The 16,111-nt window shown below is 39.9% G+C and overlaps 1 protein-coding gene across 2 annotated transcripts in view; it reads left to right on the top strand.

The window, feature by feature from the left end:
• Positions 1 to 16,111, top strand: part of Atp8b4 (ATPase phospholipid transporting 8B4 (putative)) — a 178,623-nt gene that overhangs the window by 48,745 nt on the left and 113,767 nt on the right. The gene's annotated exons all lie outside the window — the stretch shown is intronic.

Below are 16,111 nucleotides of genomic sequence, written 5' to 3'. Positions count from 1 at the left end.
AGGAGGAGGAGGGGGAGGAGGGGGAGGAAGCAGGCAGCAGGCGTTCGACCTATCTAGCCCCACAAGAAGGGACTCAAGGGCTACTGGAAGCTAGCAGGGAAAGCAGACAGACCTTCCCCCTTTTCCTGAGGGATTCCATTCTTGCTCACACCCTGCTAACAGACCATCCTACTCCTTTAAGCCATGTATTCCGAGTGATTTGTTCCCTCAGTCCAGAGAACACTTAAAGCAGGTTAGTGACTTCTAAATTAGATCTAAAGACAAAAGAAGCTTGGAAATGTCCTCTCTGTTGAGATGAGTCGCAGGTGCAATTGACCAGTTACTAAAATAAGGAAGTGCGGGGAGATCCCAGGACGGAACTGAACATTGCTGGGGGATCGGAATGGACTCCAAAGAATGGAGGAAGAATTGTGCTCCATGCCAGATGGGCAAACTACCAGGTCTGCCTGGCTCTAGACGCTGGCATGGAGGGTAGAGATGGCCCGCGGGGCCTGCACAGTCCTTGCCTTCCTAGCAAGGCGTTTTGAATTGGCTGGTTGAAAGTTTGTGTTCACCCCTGGCCCCATCTGGTGTCCTTGTCCCTCCCAGGCATGTGTGTTCAGATTGCCCTCCCCTTCACACTGCTAAATTTAAGGCTTCATTTAAAATCAAATGCTCTCCTGGCCGGCTGCCTGAGGAGTCACATGTGGAATGCTGAGACACTTAGGCAGGGGGATGAGGCCCTTGCTTTGGGAGAGGGGGTCTGGAAACCATATGAACTGTAAATAGTTTTAGAATATAAAAAATATTAAGTTTTCTGCCAGAAGGAAAGAATTGTTCCCCACTCCCCCTTCCTTGACTTAGTTATTAAGTGTCTGTTGGAAATTACTGGCCCTGATCGCACAGTCTGTTTACTGTCTCTATCAGCCGACGAGGGGCGTCAACTCTCTAAACACTTGCACAGTAGAACTAGGATCTGGGATCATAGAGCCCACACTTAAACTGCTACAGGCCTGATTTTGGAAGGAAATTTCCATATAATTTTTCCCACTGAAAGTTTAATGAAACAAATAATAAAATATATATGTAAAGATATAAGAAAAAGACAAATTAAAACTAGAAAACAAGACGTGTACTCTTTTTTTCCTGTGTCCCAGTATACCCAGGTTCTAAGCTGCTTCTGGCCCCAGGGACAGCTCAGTGAGCGTCCTATTTTCTTGGTTGTCATTTTGCTTTTACACCCAACCCTTCATTACAGAGGGAAATTCCAAAAGGCTTTTATTTTCCTTGTGCATTAGTTCCCTTGGCTGAGGGGCTGCCCTCTTTCTGCTCTCAGCCGGGCAGGGACAGCCTTTCTTTCTGTTTTGGAGACTAGCTGCTGATTCTTCAGTCTTCTCTTTCTTCTTCCTTTCTCTCCGGACTGCAGTGTGTCTCTTCTTGCATCTCCTTTTAAGGACGAAGACCAGGGAACTTTGGAGTTGAGAGACAATGAAGGAAAATAGTATTCAACAATCATGACAGAGAACATTTGAGAACAGTGGCTATTTAAAACTGCAGATTTGAGTGTTTTTGTTTTTGTTTTAAACTTTATTTATTGTAATTTTTTATTTCTAGAAATTAGAATATAACTTCATCATTGCATAATCTCCCCCTTCCTGTTTCTCCCTCTAATCCCTCCCAGGTACCCACCTATTCTCTCTCAAAGTTATGGCCCCTTTTTCTTTAATTGACTTTAATTTTTAATTAAATTTTATTTTATTTAAAATTTTTATTTATTGTATTAAATATTTTAAGTTTTCTTTATTTTTTAAAAGATTTTTATTTATCTTGCTTTATCTTACTTAAGTACACTGTAGCTGTCTTCAGATATACCAGAAGAGGGCATCAGATCTCATTATGAGTAGTTGTGAGCCACCATGTGGTTGCTGGGATTTGAACTCAGGACCTTTGGAAGAGCAGTCAGTGCTCTTACCCACTGAGCCATCTCACCAGCCCTTAAGTTTTCTTTAATTTAAATCAAATATATATCATATATGTGTATCATATATTCATATATATATATGTATATGCACACACATATGTACTTACCAAATATATAAATATAACCTGCTCAGTGCATATAATGTTACTTGTATGTATATCATTTTGGGACTGTCTAGTGTTGAATAATCGATAGGGAAACTCTTCCTTGGGAAAGACTTTCTCTTTCTCTTAGGATCTCTTAGTTGCCTATAGTCCCATGTCTAGGGTTGGGGCCCATGAGATTTCTCCCTTCCATGTTAGCATGTTGGCCTTGTCTCCATTTAGGCAGTATGTTGTTGAGGCTTCACGGTGTAGCTTCCATGACATTTTTAGGAGACAGAGTCTGACAGTTGACTTCCTGTTTCTCTGGTTGTTGCAATCTTTATGGCCCATCTCCAGCCTTTCTCATTTCCTGAGCCTTAGGTAGGAATGTTGTATTGGAGGTGTATCTATTGGGACTGGGCTCTACAACTCTGCATTTTGATTGGTTGTGGTTTTCATATTGGTCTTTATCAGTTAGAAAGAGTCATTTCCTTGATGGGAGATGAGAGCTACACTGATTGTGGGTATAAGGACAGATGGTTAGAATATAGTTGAGGATTATGCCGGCTTAGTAAGGTGGTGGCTATCAGTTGGGGCAGGTGGCACACAGTCACTTGCTTCTAGCATTTTGATCAACTGTTTGTTTGTTTGTTTGTTTCTTTAATGGACTCTGTTGCAAAGCGAAGTCTCTTTAAGGAAGAACAGAGGCATTATTAAAATATACTACTGAATTCATTTCCAGGAAGTTTATGTGAACTCACTCTCATGTCTGAACCAATGAATGTTGTTTTCCGACAGCATCACTGTGACTTTGAGTATCAGCTTCTTAAACATCTGGCTGTTGAGTGTGGAGACCTGCCTTGCACTCCCGATTTCTTTCTTTCTTTTTTTTTTTTAAATTTAAGTTTTATTGCATTATGATGAGAAAAGATACATAATTTCAATTTATCTGAACATTTAAAAAAACATTTTGAGTAAATAGATTTACATCACATTCTTCTTTCCCTTTTGTACCCCAACTCCTCCTGAGAGCCTCCCCGCTTCAAAACCTGCAATACCTTTCATTTTATCATACTCTTTAAAATTTATAAAATATTTTAACAATAAAAATGAGTATTATGAAAGTTATAAAACAACAATCAATTGAACAGTCTTATGTAGATGCTTGTCTACTGAAAATACATACGTATTTCAATATAAATTTTGAAGCATTTCAATATAAATTTTAAATAACTCCAAATATACTAACTGTATGATATTTTAAAATAATATATCTATTAGTTTTTTAAATGAACATAAATAGATAAAGCCTTTTTGTTTGTTTGTTTGTTTTGTTTTTAGTAGAGCTTAAAATCTTGGCTCTTACTGGGGTACAAACACAAAATAAGAACACTTTTTGGACATTGGAGTTCATTGTAATAAAGCTGTACTTAAAGGATTTTACCTCCATAGTAGATAAGCTAAGAGCTGACCGTTCTGCTGCTCCAAGGAATGAATTGTAGGCACGAGTTTTGGATACAGATTTCCTGCTATGGTCAAAGCTATTTGACTTGAGTGATTGTGGGCATTCTCAGCCCGCAGGGAACAGGTTACATTCATTTAAGAAATGGGCACACCCAATTTCTAGTGGTGGTGTTTTCAAACATATTTATTAGCTCTTATTTCTTTTTTTGTGTTACTTGCCTATTTATACTCATCATTTAATACTGACCTGTATTTCTTTCTATTCTGCTAGGAAATATATTTTAAATGTTGTCTTCTAAAGGAATTCCTCCAGTGGAAGCAATGCTGGACACTAGGATGTCACCTTGGGAATGGACACTGCTCCCATTAGCGTCCTCCTTATTTCCTTTCCACAAAATAGTACAGATCAAATATATTCCTATTTTAAAACTTTCCTACCCACTCTTTGCCACTGAAAGCCTCTGGATGGTGTAGTCTTTGTAGGACCACCTCTGGCCACACCAGATCACTGGCTTTTACATAACTATAGCGTGTTCTCTCTTTCCAGCCCTCCATCCACAGGGGTTCCTCATGTACCACCCTATGTAGACATATTCCCAGTGCTGTTCCATGCAGGTAGAATGGTCACTAGAGTATTTTTGTGATGCTGTGGCAATGGCCAGTACTGCCACAGCTCACACGCACGTGGTGAAGTCAGTCTTCTCCCGCATTCCTTCTTGTCAGCCTCTTCAGATCTGACTGATACCACGTTGGGTTTCTCCCTTGCTGGGGTCAAGCTTGGCCAATAGTGAGTGCTCTGTATTTGTGGAATTCAGTACAATACACTTAGTTTTTTCAGCTATCAGGGTGCATTCCAAGACAGATTATCTCACAGGCACCGGAGACTGAGAAGAATTGTAATCTATCTTGTAGGAGATGCAGCTTGACTCTCTGAAGTGAATTCTTTATTTTAAAAACCAACCAAACAAACAATGCTTTTATTCTCCAACCTGGTATGGTTTATGTTTTAACCATCCACCCTGCCCCTCACTTCTTGCTATTCCTTGTATTATCTCTTTTATAATGTCACAGGGTCTTGCCAGCAAGAATAGTCATATGAAACTATTTCTCACCTTTACTCCAGAGCTAAATAAGTACACGACATGAGTGTCTACATACATAGATACTTCACTTAAATCTACTCAGCAAATATCTCCCAAACTCACAGGATGCTAGGCGTGGATCTATATGTTAAGAATACAGAAACAAGAAACCAGACACAGCCTTAGCCTGCTTTCCAGAGGGAAAGACAGTTTAATGGTTTAATGTAATTTCAGGTTTCCTATGCCCAGTGGGAGGCTCCACACCCATGCACATGTGGTCAGCACCAATTGGACTTAAGGCATTAGTTACTGGGTTGAATGCCCTGGGTGGGAGTTGGAAGCAGATCACTAGTGCAGTGAATATAATGGCCTCTTGACAGAAGTAGGATTTGCCCCAGATTGGAAATGATCTGGGTGATAGTAAGGTCTCCATCAAGGTGGGGGAACTGGGATAAAATGGAGTTCTGAGAGACAAACAAAAGCCAGCTATTGTTTTTATATTTTAGACAGGGTCTTGTTCTATAGCCCAGGCTGATCTTTAGTTCACTATATAACCTAGGCTGGACTCAAACTTGTGATTATCCTCCTGCTTTAGTATCCCAAGTGGTGGCACTACAGGCCTGAGCCACTGTGTTCAGTCAAGAGCCAATTCTTATAGGAAAGAGTGAAGAATGCCAATTTCAGTTTTATGTTATATGTCAGGAGAGGCCATGGAGGCTTTTCACAGGAAAATTGTAGGTATAATACAGAAATTTCTCTGGTTGCAGCATAGATACTGGACACAAGAGGAAGATAAGTTATGTCCAGGTGAGATAGCAATGTCATAGACTTTGGTTGTGTCAGTGAAGGCTTTAAGCATAAGTAGGTTTGTCTGTCTATTGATCAAGAACACATCAAAACAATCATCCATCCTGACCAAGTAGGTTTCATTCCAGGGATGCAGGGATGGTTTAATATATGGAAATCCATCAACATAATCCACTATATAAACAAGCTCAAAGACAAAAACCACATGATCATCTCCTTAGATGTGGAGAAAGCATTTGACAAAATCCAACATCCATTCATGATAAAAGTCTTGGAAAGATCAGGAATTCAAGGCCCATACCTAAACATGATAAAAGCAATCTACAGCAAACCAGTAGCCAACATCAAAGTAAATGGCGAGAAGCTGGAAGCATTCCCACTAAAATCAGGGACTAGACAAGGCTGCCCACTTTCTCCCCATACCTATTCAACATTGTACTTGAAGTCCTAGCCAGAGCAATTCGACAACAAAAGGAGATCAAGGGAATACAAATTGGAAAGGAAGAAGTCAAAATATCACTTTTTGCGGATTATATGATAGTATATATAAATGACCCTAAAAATTCCACCAGAGAACTCCTAAACCTGATAAACAGCTTCAGTGAAGTAGCTGGATATAAAATTAACTCAAACAAGTCAACGGCCTTTCTGTGCACAAAGGATAAACAGGCTGAGAAAGAAATTAGGGAAACAACACCCTTCTCAATAGTCACAAATAATATAAAATACCTTGGCGTGACTCTAACAAAGGAAGTGAAAGATCTGTATGATAAGTGAGCTCCAGGACAGCCAGAGCTATAAAGAGAAACCCTGTCNCGAAAAACCAAAAAAAAAAAAAAAAAGAACTTCAAGTCTCTGAAGAAAGAAATTAAAGAAGATCTCAGAAGATGGAAAGATCTCCCATGCTCATGGATTGACAGGATCAATATAGTAAAAATGGCTATCTTGTCAAAAGCAATCTACAGATTCAATGCAATCCCCATCAAAATTCCAACTCAATTCTTCAACGAATTAGAAAGGGCGATCTCCAAATTCATCTGGAATAACAAAAAAATCTAGGATAGCAAAAACTCTACTCAAGGATAAAAGAACCTCTGGGGGAATCACCATGCCTGACCTAAAGCTGTACTACAGAGCAGTTGTGATAAAAACTGCATGGTACTGGTATAGCGACAGACAAGTAGACCAATGGAATAGAATTGAAGACCCAGAAATGAACCCACACACCTATAGTCACTTGATCTTTGACAAGGGAGCTAAAACCATCCAGTGGAAAAAAGACAGGATTTTCAACAAATGGTGCTGGCACAACTGGTGGTTATCTAATTATCTATCATCTATTATTGATATATCACCTATCCTCTATTTACCTATCATCTATCTTTCTATATATCTATTAATCTTCTTTTCCGTGTTTCAAAAACCAACCAATAAATCTATAAATCATCTATTTATGTATATTTTATTTACCTGTCAATTAACTATACTTATCAATTATCTCTATCATCATCATCACCATCTATTTTTCTTTGTTGGGGTTTCAAACACACAGACACATAAATAGAACAGTACAATGAATCTTTACCTATATATTACCTCCTGATAGCTGTCATCAACTTCTTGATATTTTGTGTTTATCCTCATGTTTTATGATTTTTTAAAAAAATCCTTTTCCTTCTCCTATCTATCTATCTATCTATCTATCTATCTATCTATCTATCTATCTATCTATCTATCTATCTAATGTAAGTACACTGTAGCTGTTTTCAGACACAACAGGAAGAGGGCATCAGATCTCATTGCAGATGGTTATGAGCCACCAGGTTGCTGGGAATTGAACTCAGGACCTCTGGAAGAACAGTCAGTGATCTTAACTGCTGAGTCATCTCTCTAGCCCACATTTTGTGTTTTTTAATGATTTAATTATGTATGTATGTGTGTGTTTGAATAAGTATATTGTGTGTGTATGTATATATGGGGTTCAGAAAAGGGCATTGGATCCCTCAGTACTGTAGTTAGACCTGTAAAAAATATTTATTTTTATTTAAATATTTTAATTTATTCAGATTATTTTAATTATTTACTTAAAATATTTAAAAATATATTTACCCATGATTCTATATACTTACCAAACTAGCAGTAATTCCATATATCATCTAATACTCATACTTTTAGACATGTTTTAAAGGTAATAATGAAAGAATACAGTACTTGATTGGATGTGCATGAGCATCCAGTGTGTGTGATCAGGAGTTCATAGCTCATTGCTGAAGCCCTGAGATGAGAAATGAGGGCAAGAAGCATGCTGTGGTGATATTAGTGGCTGCTTCATCATTTTTTCCCAAGACTGTGAAACCAGAGGTCTGTTGAGAAATTTATTCATTCTGTAGAGGTGGAGAATGCTGAAAGTTACTAAGGGGTCAACGCCAAATATAAAGTTGAAAGCATCTGAGGCACCTAGGGTAACAGTGAGGGAGTCCAAAATTCGAAGAAAATAGGAAGAGAAGGGCCCACTAAGGATCTGTGTGTGTGTTAGTTATCTTCTATTGTTGTGACAGAATACAGGAGAAAAGAAAATTAAAAGGCAGAAAGGGTTATTTTAGTCCACAGTCAGTTGACTCCATTGTTTTGGGATCTGGAGTGAGTCTCAGACAATCTTGACAGGGGTACATGCAGGATAAGACTGATCACTTTGTCACTGAGAAGCAAAAGTAGGACAAGGGTTATGGTCTGGATCCTAATTGTCTCCTCAAGATACTCCCTCAGTGGTCTAACTTACTCTTATAAGGTCTCATGAATTAATTTCCTCACTTCTCAGTGGTACCACAGGCTGTGACCAACCCTTTAACAGTGGGTCTTTGGTGACTGCTTTGAAAGCACAGCAGTATAACTAGTAAGTAAAATAAAGCCAAGGGCAGTCAACTGTGATGAATAAGACAGACATGGGGACTGACCACACAGTGTCACTAGAGAGTCTGTGATTGGGTTGGGGACACATTCCCCATGGGAGGAAACCCAGGTGGCCAGCACACACACACAGGGAGCACAGATGGCCCCTTCAAAGACTTGAGATAGAAATCAGCTTGCTGTCCTTATGACGAAGTGCATCGTGATAATAACCACAGTCACAGCTATTAGTTAATGGTTGTTTAGTGGCAAATTCAAGTGTTTGTTTTGTGATCCTGCAACATGCATGCTTTTTAGTGAAATTTTACATAATTTCTGTCAAAAGTAGGAAGCCAATACTTTATCCTTGCAAAGTTTAAGAAATCAAAAAAATTCCAGCTTCTAATCCACATTAAACAGAATTTTCTATTTTCAGGTCATCAAGATGGCCCCTGTGATGTTACCCTCTGCAGACGGAGACCTTTAGTGACGTTTTCTAGTTTTTGTTTAAATGATCTGTTATGATTTGTTGTTCATACACTTGAGACATGAGCTTGAACTCTGTTTCTTCTCATAACAGAGGTGCTGAGGATACAAAGCGGATGGTCCAATGGGAGGGAGAATTATCTAGAGATCACCAGCCATGTGATTTATCTCGGCGCTGAGAGAAATGTGAATGACGTAATGGTTGAAGCCTCAGGGAAAAAGATATTTTACTTATGACCATAAGTAAATCCTGATTGAAGTCATGGTTCTGAGAAGACAAGTCTGGAGGGATCAGAGTAATAAAGACCAGGCATATGCTTTTCCGATGAGCTCACTGTACATGGGGGGCGGGACACTTGGAATATCTTGAGGACTGAAAGTTAATATATCCTTTATTAGACAGTCCCTCGGTTCTATCAATTTTTCTCGCTGGGCTATTGATGACAAACGCGTGGCAAACACTTTACTAGTGAAGTCATTGTTTGAAAGTGCAGGTACTCTTCATTGCGGGCTGGAAGAATATCCATGCTTTCCAGGTATTAGAAGGCAAAGATGATTTACTGTGTCTATTTAGGAACCAGATTTAAATTTCCCACTATTTTCTAGGTTATTTGGTGAATATAGTTGGTACTAATAGCCCTTGTAGCCCTGGTACTCAGCATGATGTCTAGCTTACAGTGATTATTCTGGCCATAGAAGGGTGGTCTTGAATTCATTAATGGAGGATGACATCACATGTCGTCTTGGTGGTCACTACTCAAAAATTTCACCCATATGTTATCCTGTTTTTGAGGAGTTAACAGGATAGGCATCACAGTTTATTTTAAAGTGGGTTGATTTTTTTCTTAGAATCTAAACTAAACTTAGAACTAAATCTGACTGTAGATCTAATAAGTGGCAGGGCTCATAATCTCTTGGGGTTACTTTTACTTAGGCTTTGTTTGAAGAAATTAGAGGTGTTGTTTCCAGAAACATTAGGTTCCAAGAGCAGAGCAAACCCTATCAGACCACCGAGCTGTGCTTTGTATCATCACTGCTGGGATTTCACATTTCTACCTAACACTTTTCATATATAAACTTATAATATATAATCTGCTTGTCTGATAGCTCTCAAAAATTTAGTTAAGACTGTTATCAGAGGTAATAGAAAATGCAATACTGGTCCTTTATCCTGGAATTACAACATTCAGAGCTCTTTCCTGAGAGATGTGTCAATCAACTTCTTGTTCTCTGATGTCTGTGGCTGTGCTGTCAAAGAATTCTGTCTGAACAGCTCTGCTTTCTCTGGTCAGTCTAGGGCATTTCCCTCAGTGTTAATGCATGCCAGTAAAGACAACAATATTCCTCTGAAATGAGTTTGAATTCCTTATGGCCTCATTATGGATTAACCGAATTTATGGAAGGTAGAGGGGCTCTGGAAATATTGATTCAGAGAAGTTTCTTTTGTATAACATTTGGTAGCTTTATTATTCAGGCAGAACTAATAGGTGAAGGCATCAGCTGGCTTCCAAAAGGTGAGGCTCCATATTGTCTGTATGCTTCTGCCTCTGAATAATATCCAGTAGGACCCAAGAACCAGGCAGGCATCTCCGTGGCATCTCCGTGGCATCTCCGTGGCATCTCCGTGGCTGGTTGCTCTTCTCAGCAATGTGTTAAACCATCTGCACCATAGCACTACAACTTTTATTTTTCTCTGCTTTTCCTCCCCTCCATCCTTGGTAAACACAGTGGGAAAGCCCTTCAGCTGCTGTCCACGGCGATCCGCTCATGTGGTTTTTGCCACAGTGTGGCGTTTTGCTGAGAAAAAGGGACAAAAAGGAGGGATGCATCCGTTTTCTTCAAAAGAAGTAGATTGCAAAGATACGAGTGTCATGTTCATTCTCAGCGTTATGAGGCCCCACACATCAGTATAATTATAGTGGCTTGAGGCCAAGCTATCCATTTTATTCTAGCTCATCTCTGACAGTGCTGGGGTTGAAAAGAATCAGAGCCTTCTGCTATCTAGTGAGTATCTATGTCAGGAGACCATGACTGCATGATATCCTCAGACCAGATGGTGTTGAATACTGAGACTGTGCACCATCACCTTGCTTAAATTGTTCCAGCTCCTCAGGGCCCACTCTCCTTTTAAGCAGGTAGGATATGCTTAACAAAGAAAGAAAAGTAAGAACAATGGATGCAGATTTATATGGTATGACTTTTATAGCCAAAGTTGGGTTCTAGTTGAAGCCTCATCACTTACATGTAATCCAAAGAAAGCTTTCATAGGGCTAGAGAGATGGGCCAGGGATTAAGAGCATTGGCTGCTCTTCTTGAGGACCTGGGTTTAATTTCCAGAACCTACGTGATGGCTCACAACCACCTGTGACTCCAGTTCCAGGGGACCCAGTGCCCTTCTTTGGCCTCCTTGTCCATTGTATAAATGTAGTACAGATATACATGCAGCCTGAACACCTATACACATAAAGTAAATCAAAAGAAGGATTTATTATTTGTTTTGCAACACATTGACCTATAAATGTCAACTTATGTAATAATGAGAAACCAAGCTGTTTGACTGGGTACAGGGTGGATATGAAGCATTGCCTGGTTCTCTGGTTCCCTGAGTTTCCATTCACCAGTGGCAACTGCTCAAGCATCTCTGGAATGCCTTCATGGAAGTTTTCAAGGCCTGAGTGATGGCTAGTTTTTATTAAATTAATATAAACTAGCATCCCCTGGAAGGAGGGAATCATAGCTGAAGAGCTGTTTTCATCACACTGGTGTGTGGGTGAGTCTGCGGGAACATCTTATTGATTAATGATTGATGTGGGAGGGCCCATCCTATGGTGGGCAGTGACATCTCTAGACAGGTGGTCCTGGGTTATATAAGAAAGTCGGCTGAACAAGCCTTGTGGGTCCAGCCAGGACCAGAATTCTCCCAGTGGTCTTTGTTTTAGTTCATGCCTTTAGTGAAGGTCTGTTACCTGGAAGTGTAAGATAAAAAAAATCCTTTTCTCCCCAAGTGTTTGGTCATGGTGTTTATCATAGCAATAGAATCAAACTGGAAGTATGTTAAAATATGTGTGTAAGCAATGACCAGCATGGCAGATAACCCTAAGGGTACAGAAGTGACATATATACCTTGGCAGGAACGAACAGCTCTCTAGTTCCTGCTCAACAAAAGGAAAATCGTCTCTGGCACTAGAAACCTGCCAGCTACCCAGGGCTAGTGAAGCCATGGATCCCAGAGGAGACTTACAACCACCACTTTATTAAACCACCACAGGCCTTAACTATACTGTAACACTTGTCCATATACCCACAGACAAGTGTAGTCTTCACTTCTCCTCAAGGAAATTTCTCTTTGCAACAAATGGAGACCATTACAGAAAACCACAGTCAAAATGCCTAGTTGAGAGCCCAAGGCAATGGAAATATCTACAATACAACTTTCCCACCTAAGGGTCAGGGAACACCGAAGAAGAGGGGAGGAAAGTTTGTAAGAGCCAGGAGATTAGGTAGTCTGCTGTGAGACTGTGTCTCCTAAGAAGGTGAGACCCATAAAGTCTCACTAACATGGCTGCCTAAACAGGAGCTAAACAAGGATGTCACTGATAGACATGCTAGCACGGACAGGGGAAAGCTCACACAGCCTCACTGGTACATGAAGAACTGCAGGCTACTAAAGAATACCAGAGTAGGAAAAGCTGTCTTCCCAGGGAAGAGCACAGCAACTGATTATCCAAAACCAAGTGCTCAGTCCTGCAAACATACATGTGAGTGATGCTACACAGTCTGAGCATACATGTGAGTAATGCTGACATAGCATACATGTGAGAAGTGCTAACATAACATACATGTGAGTAGTGCTAACATAACATACATATGAGAAGTGCTAACATAACATACATATGAGAAGTGCTAACATAATATACATGTGAGTAATGCTACACAGTCTGAGCATACATGTGAGTAATGCTAACATAGCATACATATGAGTAATGCTACACAGTCTGAGCAGGTTTTATTTAGGAAAATGTATGCATGTACATACACACATACACATACATATACTACATATGCATATATATGTGCATGTAATAACAATTATGGAAAAGAGAGATTATGAATTTGAAAGAGAACAAGGAAGGGCTCTATGAAAGTATTTGGAGGAAATAAAAGAAAGGGAGAAATATAGCAAAATCTCAAAAAAAAAAAAAAAGAAAATTTAAAAAGAAAAGCTTGTGTAGGAACACCCTTGTCTCAACACCTGGATCCTACCATGTAGGTGCGGGGCTAGACACACCTCTTTTAGCCCAACAATGGAAATTAGATCCTGTTTCCTGTCAGTGCATACAGACCCATTGTCATCCTCTTTTGGTTACATTATTCTTCTGAATATGCATGTAGTACAGTTAATTCTGCTGAGTACATATAATCTGTGATAAGTAAGCATCCCATGGTAATATTTGTAGTTTCTAACTAGTTTCTGTAAGTAATGCTGCAATGAACCCCCGTGTATACTTATGTTTAAACTCCCATATAATCAGCTCCTTAAAGAGGGATGCCTATATCAAAGTGTGTGGGCATCTGAATTTTATATAGATATTTCAAATAGAGTAAATATTCTAACTTCTGTGAACCCCAGGGTCCTGTATGATCTGAGTAGAAGCAGGATCCAGCTCATGCGTGGTCATGAGGATTAAGGGAGATAAGATAAATATTAATAGTCTTACTACATGAGACAAATCTAGATGTAAAACTATTTACATTCAAACAGACTAATAAGCCGTAACGTTTAGTATCCAGCGTCCCAAGTATCACAAAGGATGTGCTTACATATAAAATAATTTGTTTTATCTGAAGCTCAAATGTAATGGAGTGTCATTTGTATTTTATCTATGACTCCCTACGTGAAAGAATCTGTGCTCAGGGGTGCAATAAGTAGGCACTAAAAAATGTGGATTGCTAGAATTCATGTTGTATGTTTAGGGAAATGGTAATATTTAATAAAAGTTCTTTTTAGAAATATTGGTTTTTATATTCCTTAATTTAGTTAGCAGTCATTCAAGAAGATGTATTGAATGGCATCTAACCTAGACAGTTGCTTAAGTTCCGATGATACAGTGCTGAATAAAAGTGTCTCTGATCAGGAGATATGTCTGTATTTCCTAGTGCTGGCATATGCTGCACACTGACAGAACCAAGCTTAGTATGAGAGGGCTGATCGGCTAATTAAGGGAGAACAATTGCATTTTCCTTCTCTAGTATTCTTTTTCTCCTCGGCAAATCCCCCCTCTTCTGCCCTGGAGTTAGTGTCACTAATGGGAAACCAGAAACATTCTTTTGGTCCCTTTTACCATCGAAACTTCTGCCCTTTAGCTTCAGTCATGGGTTGGAGTCTTGCTTATGGGAAACTCTGGAGCCAAGAGTGCGGTGCAGTACTGCTGGATGCTATTTCAACCTTAGGTTTGAAAACCCACTGAGTTTCCAGCTAAGTCTTCAGCCCTCAGCATACTGTGTCTTTGCCAGAGAAAGTAAGTACAAACCAAGTCATAACAGGTTTTGGGAGAAGTTGCCATCACCCCCTTTACTTAAACTCTACTCCCCATGTTCTGAAGGATGGGGTGTCCTGAGTGGTTCCCTAAACCTTGTCTACTTGCTATGGTTCTTAAATGCCACCTGTTTCATGGGATCTTCTGGATCTAAATGTTGTGACTTTTTTTTTTTAATTTTGGATTATTTTACTAAGGTAAAGGAGATGTTATTATCCCATCTGTTTTAGAAACATCTGGTTCAAGGAAGACCTAGCTAGATCGTATCTAAGTATATGGTGATTGGGAAAATGGAACCAAATCTTGAATTCTGAGAATCCCAGAGCAATTAAATCAACTTATTTCAGAAAACTAATAAGTTACAAGTCCTATGCATTTGGGAGGGAACAACTAGGTTGAAAAATGTCAACTCCTTGGGGTTGTGTTGTTTTCACAGTGCACAGGCCATCTGGTGTCTCCTCAGCAGAGGCTGGATGCAGGATCCCTTGAGACAGGAGCCTGGGCACCTCTGCAACACATGTGCACAGTCATAGCCAGGAGCACCCTTACCCACTGCTTCAGCTGCCACATGAGCTGAAATCTCACAAACCCATCAATACTTTGAGGATGATCAATACGGGGAGCACCCGTACCCACTGCTTCAGCTGCCACATGAGCTGCAATCTCACAAATCCATCAATACTTTGAGGATGATCTTTTAAGCAAATCTCTTCCCTAAGCTGCAGGGGACATTGCATTGCTCTCGGTAGTGGTGGCAGCAGAAAGGACAAAGAAAAGAGCTGGGTTCAGAGCACAGCAATTTTAACCGTTTGTGAGTGTCCATTAATTTTTGCTTATTTGGTGAATTTGACTACTTTGGTAGCAATGACCCTTAGTGTATATTGGATACATGTCCAAGTTTCTATCTGAGTAATGTTGTATGTATTTTGTAAGATAGAATGCAAACAACAACAACAACAACAAACAATGTGCAAAGCCCTACACTTCCGATGGCACTATACACATTGCTTCTTGTGTAGCAGCTTAAATAGAGGATGCATGAAGACCTCTCACAAAGCCCACAGTTTTCCAATGACCCCAGGCACCTTATCTGCAAACACTCTAATAGCAAGCATGGAGTTGCTTTTTTTCCCCCTCTAAAGAAGTCTACTTTGTGTTTCTTCATAAGACTCTGAGTCTATCCCTGTCTTACGTTGTAAGGGGTATGCTCTCTTCTTGTTAGGGTTCTGTCACTTGTCTGGCAGAAGTGTCTGCTAGTTCATGGTGTAGGTTGTTTCAGAGGGAGTTGGGTGAGGCTATGTTCTTAGGGGGAGGTAGCACTTACAGTTTCCCGTGGATTCTTCCAGAGGGTATAGCATAGAAGTAGGAGGTGTAGAATTTCAAAACAAAACTTAAGGTCGTCTTAGCTTCCCAGAACAGACTTTCGATAGGGACCCCAGAACATTTCAGTAGCAATGTAATAACCATAAGCTACAGGAGGAGTCCTTCCTCATTCCATCATAGCTCCAGAAGACAGTCCCTGAGAGATGCCACTGGTGTCCAAGGGAGGTGTTCCCAGGAGAAATAACAATACCCGGTACCTTAAAGAGGAAGACAAGTGAGGGTCACAAACCTTCCTGTTGTCTCAGCACACTGAGCTAGACAGAACACTGAAAAGCATGGTACTGAAAAAAAAAAAACATCAAATTTTGGCTAGAGATAAAAATGCTGCAGCTGAGAAATTTCCAGAACAACATGTACTTGGATCTGCATTAAAGAACAGTTCTTTGAGCCTTTTAGCCAAATGACCCTGCAGGGTTGATAGTG

The sequence above is a fragment of the Mus caroli genome, chromosome 2, assembly GCF_900094665.2.
Source record: "Mus caroli chromosome 2, CAROLI_EIJ_v1.1, whole genome shotgun sequence".
Taxonomy (NCBI): Eukaryota; Metazoa; Chordata; class Mammalia; order Rodentia; family Muridae; genus Mus; species Mus caroli.
This window is presented reverse-complemented; position numbering and strand designations above follow the sequence as displayed.